General features: G+C 33.6%; 1 long non-coding RNA gene across 1 annotated transcript; it reads left to right on the plus strand.

The window, feature by feature from the left end:
- The first annotated feature begins 10,243 nt into the window (after positions 1 to 10,243).
- On the plus strand, positions 10,244 to 10,700 carry LOC141614914 (uncharacterized). Its single transcript, XR_012529461.1, has 3 exons — positions 10,244 to 10,410; positions 10,488 to 10,529; positions 10,617 to 10,700. It is a non-coding gene; the product is annotated as an uncharacterized LOC141614914 (long non-coding RNA).
- The last annotated feature ends 423 nt before the right edge of the window (positions 10,701 to 11,123 follow it).

Raw genomic sequence — 11,123 nt, forward strand, 5'->3', positions numbered from 1 at the left:
AAAATAGTTTCGACTGTTGGGCACTCATCGATCGAGTAGCTGGGGCACTCGATCGAGTAGGGGGGTACTCGATCGAGTGTCCGGTTTACGGGGAGTTTTTCGCGGGTTTTGTTAATTATGCGATTAGGGTATTTAAACTTAATCGTCGTTGTTTTAATTCACTTTTACCAAAACCTAAAACCTGTTTAGAGAGAAAGCGATCGATCATCTTCCTAATCGCATCCTTAACAATTTCCGGAGTTCAGACGGTCAGTTGTATCGTAGTTCGTGTCGTTGGATTCTTTGCGTCGAGGGTAAGCTTTTAATATAATTTATATAATGTTTTGCTAGGTTTGGTCGAACCCTAATTTAGGATTTGGGGGTTTTATGAATAGTAAGTAATTGGTAGTCTTTATATGTTATATGTTAGGAGGAGAATTCATAGAAGAGGCGTTTTGAGACAGCTGTAGATACCGTCTGCGTGTTGTGCTTTCCAGGTAGGATTTCCTACTCAGTATTAGTCCCATAATGGGATATTGGTGATGTGCTGTAGTTAGTTGCTTGATATGATGATTGTATTTGTAATTGTGCTTGTGGTTGTGTTGTTGATGGCTCTCGAGATGCGTTCTCGGCTGAGTGGGGTCACTTGCGGGAGTGATCTCACGCCCTAGTTTCGCCCTTCGTGGAACCCGCCACGAAAGGGGATGTGCACATTAATGGACAGGGTTATCGCTCGTACGATGAGCGGGGCTTAGGTGGGAACGGCTGCGGTCCCCCCGCGGGGGGTCCAGTGGACAGTCGTATTGAGATGATGGGAGTTGGGGGTGTGTGTGTGTGTGTGTGTGTGTGACAGTTCAGCTGTCTGTTTGTCTTATTGTTGTTATCTATATTGATTGTGTGATTAGTACTGACCCCGGTGTTGTTTTGTAAAACCTGCGGTGATCCATTCGGGGATGGTGAGCGAGATATTGAACAGTATAGAGATGATCTTGGGATAGGGATGGCCATGACATGACGATAGAGTCTTCATTTGTAGTTTAGTATTTATTTACATTTTCGTTGAGAAGGATAGTTTGGAATAATGTATTGTACTTTGGTTTGGTTTCGAGGATTGTACTTATTCATTAAATTACTTATAATAAATGTTGTTTTTGTTTTGTCTATTTGATTATCATGCCTCGGGCAACCGAGATGGTGATGTCTTCATACCTGAGTGGTCCTGGTAAGGCACTCGGAGTATGGGGGTGTTACATACACTTTTTTCTTTTAAAATTACACTTTTTTTCATTAAAATTACACTTTTTTCTGTTAAAATTATACTTTTTTTTTGCTAGAATAACACTTTTTGTTGTTGTTAGAATTACACTTTTTCTGTTAAAATTACACTTTTCTCCGCTAAAATTACACTTTTTTCTGTTAAAATTATACTTTTTCTTGCTAGAATAACACTTTTTTCAGCTAGAATTACACTTTTTCGGCTAAAATTACACTTTTTTCGCTAGAATTACACTTACTTCTATTGGACTAATGTTACACTCTCAATGGACTTGGTCATATTCTCATATTCTCATTGGACTAATGTTACACTCTCAATGGACTAAAATTACATTCTCAGTGGACTGAAATTATACTTTTCTGGACTAAAATTACATTCTCCTTGACTAAAAATAACAATCTCATTGGACTGAAATTACACTTACCTGGACTAAAATAACACTTTTTGTCATTAAAATAACACTCGTAAAATGCTAAATTACAATAACTTGTGATAAAATTACAAAAATTCAAAATATTATTCGTTAAAATCACTCGGAAAAGATTGAAGTTAAACTTGTAAAACGCTAAATTCTCGAAAATATTCCTTAAAATTACACCTTTTGCTGTTAGAATTACACTCGTAAAATCCTAAAATGTCGAAAATTTGTCTAAAAAAAAACGGAAAAAAACTGAAACTGGAATAGTGTTAACAAAATTTTCATAAACTTTGAAGTATAAGATAAATGGTGGTGTTAATTGTGTATGATAATGAATTAGTAAATGTATTATTAAAACTAGAGAGAGAAGGGAATTAATTAGTGTTAAGTGTGTTTCTTACTTTCAATCTCAAGCATCCACCAAGCATGATCTAAGGGATATGGGAGGGACTTATGGACTCAAAAGATATGAAGGACTTATAAGAACTTGACTCTCTCTCTCTCTCTCTCTCTCTCTATATATATATATATATATATATATATATATATATATATATATATATATATATATATATATATATATATATATATATATATATATATATATATAGAGGGGTTCTTCTAAGGTCCTTACATCCATTGAGTCCCTAAGTCCTTATAAGGGCCTTTGGATGGAAGGGATGGAGGGATGAGATTTCATCTTGATGGAGGGCCATAAATCTCCCTCACTAATCTCCCTCACTAATCTTGTACAACTCCATCCTAATTTGTATAACTCTATCCTCATTCTAATTCTCCCAACTCACTCACTCATTATTCACTCTCTCACACTTCTCTCATCCTTCTTTCTCTCTCATTTTTCCTCTCATTCTCTCTCTCAAAAAAAAAAAACCCCAAATAAAACACAAACTAAAAAAAAACCAAAACACAAACAAAAAACCAATAAAATAAACCTCTCATCTCCCACCACCACCCCTCACCCGAAACCACCACCCACCTCCTCCCCCGACCTCTTTCCACTACACTACCACACTACGCCCACCACCGTCATCCTCCCCCCATAAACGCCTCCCACCACGCACCCGACAACAACCCGCCACACACAACCACCAACAACCCGACACCACCTTACTCCACGAACCAGCTCGAGATCCGCCACCACCGTCGCCAATACCACCATCTGTGAAAGCCGCCTATACCACCATTATCACGGTGGTGCGTGGTGGATGTTGTTATTAAATAAAAACCCACACCTACAACCCGACACCACCACCATATCACCCTCACGCCAACACGACATTCACCAAATCAGCCGCCACTCCAGATCTGCCGCCCTCACACCTCCCCTCACGCCGCCACCTCCCTCATCCGTCCTCCCTTCTCGCTCCTCTACCTTGTTCTTCTCCTTTTTTTTTTCTTTTTTTGTTTGTCCGTCCTCCCTTCTCGATCCTCTACCTTGTTCTTCTTCTTTTTTTTCTTTTTTTGTTTTTTTTGTTTGTACAAGTATCTTGTAGATCTGGTTTTTTTTGTTACTTATATTGTTTTGTTTCGGTTTTAGATCTATAAATTTTGTTGTTTGATTTTGTTTATTGATTATTATAGTTTTAGTTTTGTCTTTTTTTCCAGATTTTGTTCTTTGTTTTTTGGTTTTTGTTATTTTGTTATTTTGTTATTATTTGAGATTTGGTATTAATTTTGTGTGGTGTTTTTTTTAGATCTATTTTTTTTATTTTTTTTTCTGATTTGGTATTTTAATGTTATTTATTATTGTTGGTATTTTTTTTGTTAGTGTTACATATTTGGTTTTATTTGGTTGTTATTTTTTTATTTGGTTGTTATTGTTATTTGATTTTTTGGACTAAAGTTATTCATCTTGTCTATTAAAGTTATACACTGCGTGCATTAGAGTTATACACACGATATTTAAATTTGGTTTTTTTTATTGTTATTTGGTTTATTTCTGATTTCGGGTTGGGTTGGGTTGTTGATTTTTTGGTTTTATTATTGTTATTTGGTTTTTTGTTTTTGTTATTATGAGTTTTTTTGGTTTTTGTTATTATTTAATTTTTTTTCAGATTTAATATTTGTTGATTAATTACGATTTTTCATATTTATTTGGTTTTTATAAAAGTTATACTATTTACGACTAAAGTTATACACTTAAAACATTAAAGTTATACCTTTGGGTGCATTAAAGTTATACATCTTGTCTATTAAAGTTATACACTGCGTGCATTAAAGTTATACAATTTTGGACTAAAGTTATACAATTTTGGACTACAATTATACAAAAAATGATTGAAGTTATACAAATAAGGACAAAAGTTATTCAAATAAGGACTAAAGTTATACAAAAATGGACTAAAGTTATACAAAAAAGGACTGAAGTTATACAAAAATAGATCAAAGTTATACAAAAAAAAGACTAAAGTTATACAAAAATTGGACTAAAGTCATACAACAATGGACTAAAGTTATACAAAAATGAGCCAAAGTTATACAAAAATAGACCAGAGTTATACAAAAATGCACCAAAGTTATACAAAAATGAACCAAAGTTATACAAAAATAGACCAGAGTTATACAAAAATGCACAAAAGTTATACAAAAAATGGACTAAAGTTATACAAAAAATTGGACTAAAGTTATACAAAAATTGGACTAAAGTTATACAAAAATGAACCAAAGTTATACAAAAATTGACTAAAGTTATACAAAAATTGGACTAAAGTTATACAAAAATTGGACTAAAGTTGTACAAAAAATTGGACTAAAGTTATACAAAAATGAACAAAAGTTATACAAAAATGAACCAAAGTTATACAAAAATGAACCAAAGTTATACAAAAATGGACTAAAGTTGTAGAAATATGGAATAAAGTTATACAAATATGGACTAACTCTAGTCAATTTTTGTATAACTTTGGTTCATTTTGTATAACTTTGGTTCATTTTTGTATAACTTTAGTCCAATTTTTGTATAACTTTAGTCCAATTTTTTGTATAACTTTAGTCCATTTTTTGTATAACTTTGGTGCATTTTTGTATAACTCTGGTCTATTTTTGTATAACTTTGGTTCATTTTTGTATAACTTTGGTGCATTTTTGTATAACTTTAGTCCAATTTTTTGTATAACTTTGATTCATTTTTGTATAATTTTGGTTCATTTTTGTATAACTTTAGTCCATTGTTGTATGACTTTCGTCCAATTTTTGTATAACTTTAGTCTTTTTTGGTATAACTTTGGTCCATATTTGTATAACTTTAATCCATATTTGTATAACTTTAGTCCATTTCTGTATAACTTTGGTTCATTTTTGTATAACTTTGGTTCATTTTTGTATAACTTTAGTCCAATTTTTGTATAACTTTAGTCCAATTTTTGTATAACTTTAGTCTGTTTTTGTATAACTTTGGTTCATTTTTGTATAACTTTAGACCATTTTTGTCTTAGATGAAAAAAAAGTATCTCACAAAAAAAAAACGAGATTTAAAACAAGAAATCGATTTAAGAAAATGAATAAAAAATGAGAACTAACAAAATAAAAGACAACTAAAATAAAATAAAAGACAAAAAAAAATAATGAATGGAAAAAACAACTCAAAACATACAAATTAACACAAAACGAAAAAAAAAAAAAAAAACGAGTTGAAAAAAAAAAAAAAAAAAAAAAAAAAAGCGGTGGGTGAGGCGATGGCGGCGGGGTGCGGGGGGGGGTGGTGGGTGGTTAGTTGGTGTCGGGTTGGGTGGTGGTGGGTGGTGGTGAATGAAGATGAGAGGAGTGGGTGATTTATTTGGGTTTTTTGATTTATTTGTTTTTGTTGGGGTTTTTTATTTATTTGGATTTTTTGGGTTTTTTTTATTTATTTGGGTTTTTTTTAGAGTTTGAGAGAAGAGAGAAATGAAATGTGTAAGATGAAAGAGAAATGGATGAGTGGAAAACAAATATATTGTAAATTAGTGATTAATTAGAGTGGATTAGTGAAGGAGGAGAGAGATGGTGAGATTAGCTTATAAACACACTTTTTGGGGTTGATCTCATCCCTCCATTTCCCTCCATCCAATGGCTCATAATAGAACTTATGGACTCAATATAAATGTGGACCTTAGTTGATCTCCTCTATATATATATATATATATATATATATATATATATATATATATATATATATATAGAGGCCGGATCCGGTGAGGCACCTCATTATGGCGAGGCGGCCGGTCTCTCACCAAATTCCTTGTAAACTTGAGGTGGACTAATTCTTCCTGGGAAATTCAAATACAAATCAACAGCCCAATACTTACCCCCCTCCTCTCTCTCTATCAAAATATGACAACGAACACAACATCACATATCTCGTTTTCCTAGAAAATTGTTCAAAGATTTCTTCGATTTCCTGGAAAATTCGAATCAACAACAACAATTGCAACGATTTCCTGGAAAATTATTCATACATTTTATCAAAACAACATACAACAACGCCATTCAAACAATTTCAGAAGAAGATTTTGATTAATTTCGAGGTAATTTTATAATTTTGATCTAAATTAAGCATATTCATATAATTAAGCATATTCATATAATTTTGTTCCTTTAAATCTATTTGTATTCGTCGATTGATGATGAATTGGTGATAGCTTGCGAAGCACAAAAGGGAAATCCAGGAATAATGGATAATGAAAACCATCTCAAGCAGAAGAATGCCCACCAAGTGTTTGTTCAAATGCCGCTAAGAGGTTAGTATGTCAGTTTTTATAGCATTTTTTTTGTGAATCTTATACCTTATTTTGTGAATCCTAGATCTTATTTTGTGAATCCTAGAACTTGTTTTGTGAAACTAAAAGGTAATATTGTGAAATTGGGTCATAAAATGGTCGAAATCACCTATTTTACTCTTCTTTTTTTTTTTTTGTGAATTCTAGACTTTGTTTTGTGAATCCTAGTGCTTGTTTTGTAAAGCTAGAAGACAATATTGTGAAAAATTTGATCATTTTTTATTTTGTGAATCCTAGACCTTATTTTGTGAATCTTAGAGCCTATATTGTGAATGTTAGAAGACAATGTTGTGAAACTTGATCATAAATGGTCGAAATCACCTATTTTCTTCCTTTTCTTATTTTGTGAATCTTATGCCCTATTTTGTGAATCCTAAAGTTTGTTTTGTGAAATTAGAAGACAATATTTTGAATCCTAAAGTTTGTCTTTGCTCTTTTTCTTATTTGGTGAATCTCAGACCTTATTTTGTGAATCTCATACCTCATTCAGTGAATCTTAAGGCTTGTTTTGTGAAACTTGATCATCATAAGTGGTTAAAATCACCTATTTTGCTCTTTTCTTTGTTAGGTGAATCTCAGACTTTGTTTTGTGAATCTCATACCTTGTTCAGTGAATCTTAGAGCTTGTTTTGTGAAACTTGGTCATCATGAGTGGTTAAAATCACGTTTTTTTGCTATTTTCCTTATTTGGTGAATCTCAGACCTTATTTTGTGAATCTCATACCTTATTCAGTGAATCTTAAGGCTTGTTTTGTGAAACTTGATCATCATAAGTGGTTAAAATCACCTATTTTGCTTTTTTCTTTATTAGGTGAATCTCAAACTTTGTTTTGTGAATCTCAGACCTTGTTTAGTGAATCTTAGAGCTTATTTTGTGAAACTTGGTCATCATAAGTGGTTAAAATCCCGTTTTTTGCTCTTTTCCTTATTTGGTGAATCTCAAACCTTGTTTTGTGAATCTCAGACCTTGTTCAGTGAATCTTAAGGCTTGTTTTGTGAAACTTGGTCATCATAAGTGGTTAAAATCCCGTTTTTTGCTCTTTTCCTTATTTGGTGAATCTCAAACCTTATTTTGTGAATCTCATACCTTATTCAGTGAATCTTAAGGCTTGTTTTGTGAAACTTGGTCATCATAAGTGGTTAAAATCCCGTTTTTTGCTCTTTTCCTTATTTGGTGAATCTCAGATCTTATTTTGTGAATCTCATACCTTATTCAGTGAATCTTAAGGCTTATTTTGTGAAACTTGATCATCATAAGTGGTTAAAATCACCTATTTTGCTCTTTTCTTTATTAGTTGAATCTCAGACTTTGTTTTGTGAATCTCATACCTTATTCAGTGAATCTTAAGGCTTATTTTGTGAAACTTGATCATCATAAGTGGTTAAAATCACCTATTTTGCTATTTTCTTTATTAGGTGAATCTCAGACTTTGTTTTGTGAATCTCAGACCTTGTTCAGTGAATCTTAGAGCTTGTTTTGTGAAACTTGGTCATCATAAGTGGTTAAAATCACCTTTTTTTGCTCTTTTCCTTATTTGGTGAATCTCAAACCTAGTGGAATGATTTAATTATTTTAAAACCAATTAGCTCAAATGGCAGAGCGTTGTGCAATGCACAAGGTGTGGGTTCGACTCCCATGTTGGTTATTTTACTTCAAAGCCTAATTGGTATTTCTCTAGTGGACTTTTGGGTTTTGGCCTTTTCTGTCATGTCCAATTGCACCCAATTTAGATAATTTCTAACATTGACTTTACAAAGGACTCAAAATTGTAATCCTTTGCTCCTTTAGTGGCTCTGCACGACGTTTTGGCTTATGCACGCCGTTTGTGCACATCTAAGTTTGAGCTTCTTCTACTCATCCTCAATTTTGCACATCTGAGTACAGATTTGGCTAACTCATCCTCAATGTTATTGTATTTAAGTTTAATACACTAAAATCTTAAATTAACTAGGCTATATGAGATTCGAACTTATACCTTTGTGCAAGATTTGCACATTGCTCTCCCATTTGAGCTAATAGCCGTTAAGATATACGAGTACATAACAAAGATTAAATAAGGGGAATCTTAAGCTAATAGCCTTTAGATATGCAACAATGAAAAGCCTAACCTGCGATTGATTGTCAATGTGATGAACAGCCCTAGATTCATTACCATATGACTCCGTGATTGTAGAACGGGCATCAGGAACGAACTTCTGAAAGTCTCTCTCACAGCTACCTGAAGTGAGATTCTTGTTACTTTCATAATAACAGGCATACATGAACTAAGTCCGACGTGCAGAAATCCAGCATGCTTCACAAATTAAACCACATAGTTTAGTTTAGGCATCACTTCATCAACCATATATCAAGGATACAATTGATGAATACTTGGCCGAAATAACCCACTCTTTTAGAATCAAACAAATCAGAAATCTGATTCTGTTGTCAGATTGCATCACTAGGAATTTTTCGTTTGAATATTCTCTTCTTTCCTAACCCTAAATGCAGCCAATTTACAAACCCCAAATCTCCAAGTGTTGGTTATGGTTATGATTCATGAGCTCCCTCCGCAAGGGTTGGTAATAGATTAGTAGCTTCTTTTGTTATGGTTGAATTATGAAAGACACTGAATTTGGCAGATGGTCAAAATGCCATAGGGCTGCCCTTATTATGGTGGGCTTATGATTTTTCAGTAATACATTACTAAAATCAAGCATATATCGATTTTTATATATGATCCAAAATGTATACATGGATGAAAGTGTATTAGTTAGTCTCATTTTCACAATTCAAAAACTAAAATCATACATAGTACTGTAGTAAATACACAGTACTGTAAGAAAAAGGGGGACCAACATCCTGACAAAGGAACATACACAATATAACAGATCCATGGAAAAAGCTTAGAAAATCTTAATTTTAGGGTTGTTGTACCACTTCCAATTTTGGTATTTCTTTCTAGGTGTAGTACAAACAACTCATATAACAAAGCCACAACGAATTCTCGTAATGAGTTGGAAGGAGCTAGTACCCGATCGGAAAAGTGTTTGATTGCTTCACCCCGGAGGTCGAGAATCGTTTCAAAAATTCCGTAGACAAAATCAACCCTCCGAAGAAGTGATCAGTCACGACTAATATCCCGAGAACATGGGTACAATAGTGTTTAGATTAAGGGCACAAATGAAAGGGCACAAAAGAAATCTTCTTTGGTATTAAATCTTCTTTGGTAATAGAGGTAGATGGAAGATCCTCGATAATTGAGATCCTTGGATAAAATGGTAACAAAATTCCGGTTCTTAATTGAGTTCACCCATGAACAAATGAGTACATATATATAAAATAGCCAATGGATAATAAAATGTCTACGAAAGCTTGTAAAATAAATATCATCGCGATAACCGCGACTACGACTCTCGAGCGCGACGGCCTAGTCGAGGACGATTTCGACACTTTGTTACCACAATAGCTGCGCATGCGACCGAGCATCTGCGATCTATGGTTCAACTGGAGGACCATTGACAAGTTGACTTGGTACCACTAGGACTAGAGCTTGGGGTAGTTCATCTAGGAAACAATAACAATCAACCCGACTATAAATCCTAATTTACGGATGAGCGAATAAGTTTTAAAGGAGTACATTATGAATAAGAAAAGATGAATATTCAAAACATCGGTGACATGACTTTTTATGCATTCTTTTATTTTACAATGCCACCAATCTGCAAACATAATCATATATTGGGATATGATTGCTCACGACTTAATAGTAACGAATCGATAATGTGACGCAAACGGTGGTTTTACCCCTCTCATGACCCCTTCACTTTACCTAGTGAATGTTGAAAATATATATCTGACGCGTCTATTATGGTTTTGCAGGCAGATGATGGGTGAAGATCTCTCGGGTTTAAGTATTAAAGATTTGCAGAATTTAGAAACCCAGTTGGAGATGAGTCTACGTGGGGTGCGCTCAAAAAAGGTGAGAGTATACGTTTCATAATGTTACCATATTGTTTTGATTTATAAATCATGTTAACATAACGACTAATTTTCTAGGACAACCTTCTGGTTGATGAAGTACAAGAAATAAATCAAAAGGTAAATGAAAGAACTTCTTACCTACTCTTCTTTTTTAGTAGTCACTTTGGATCAATTTACTATATTTGACCACTACTATTGTTATAGAATAATCTCCTTCAACACGAAAATTTAGAACTGTACAAGAAGGTGAACCTTATACGTCAAGAGAACATGGAGCTACAAAAGAAGGTGCGTCCTCCGAAAGAGTCGGAGTTTGAATAAGTAGGTAGTTTGAAAGAGTTTTACTCGAGTTAGTTCCCAAATGAAATATAACTCACAAAATATAAGTTGTCTCCACTCACATGACTAAATGGGACAAGGGAAGTAAGCTGGAACAAATAGAAATTCCTTCCGATTTAACCTGTCTAGACATAGGAGATGATACAAGTGGGCGGTTGTCCGCCTACAACTTTGTCAACCACAGCAAGGCAAAGGCAATGAAGCAAAGAAAGAATAAACCCAAATTAGGGTAAAATTCTTCCAGCTTAGTTCATTTCAGTGCTTTTTTGAAATTTTACGGAGTACAGGACCACATAAACTTGTATACATGGATGAAAGTGTATTAGTTAGTCTCATTTTCACAATTCAAAAACTAAAATCATACATAGTACT

Source organism: Silene latifolia, chromosome 11 (genome assembly GCF_048544455.1).
Source record: "Silene latifolia isolate original U9 population chromosome 11, ASM4854445v1, whole genome shotgun sequence".
NCBI lineage: Eukaryota > Viridiplantae > Streptophyta > Magnoliopsida > Caryophyllales > Caryophyllaceae > Silene > Silene latifolia.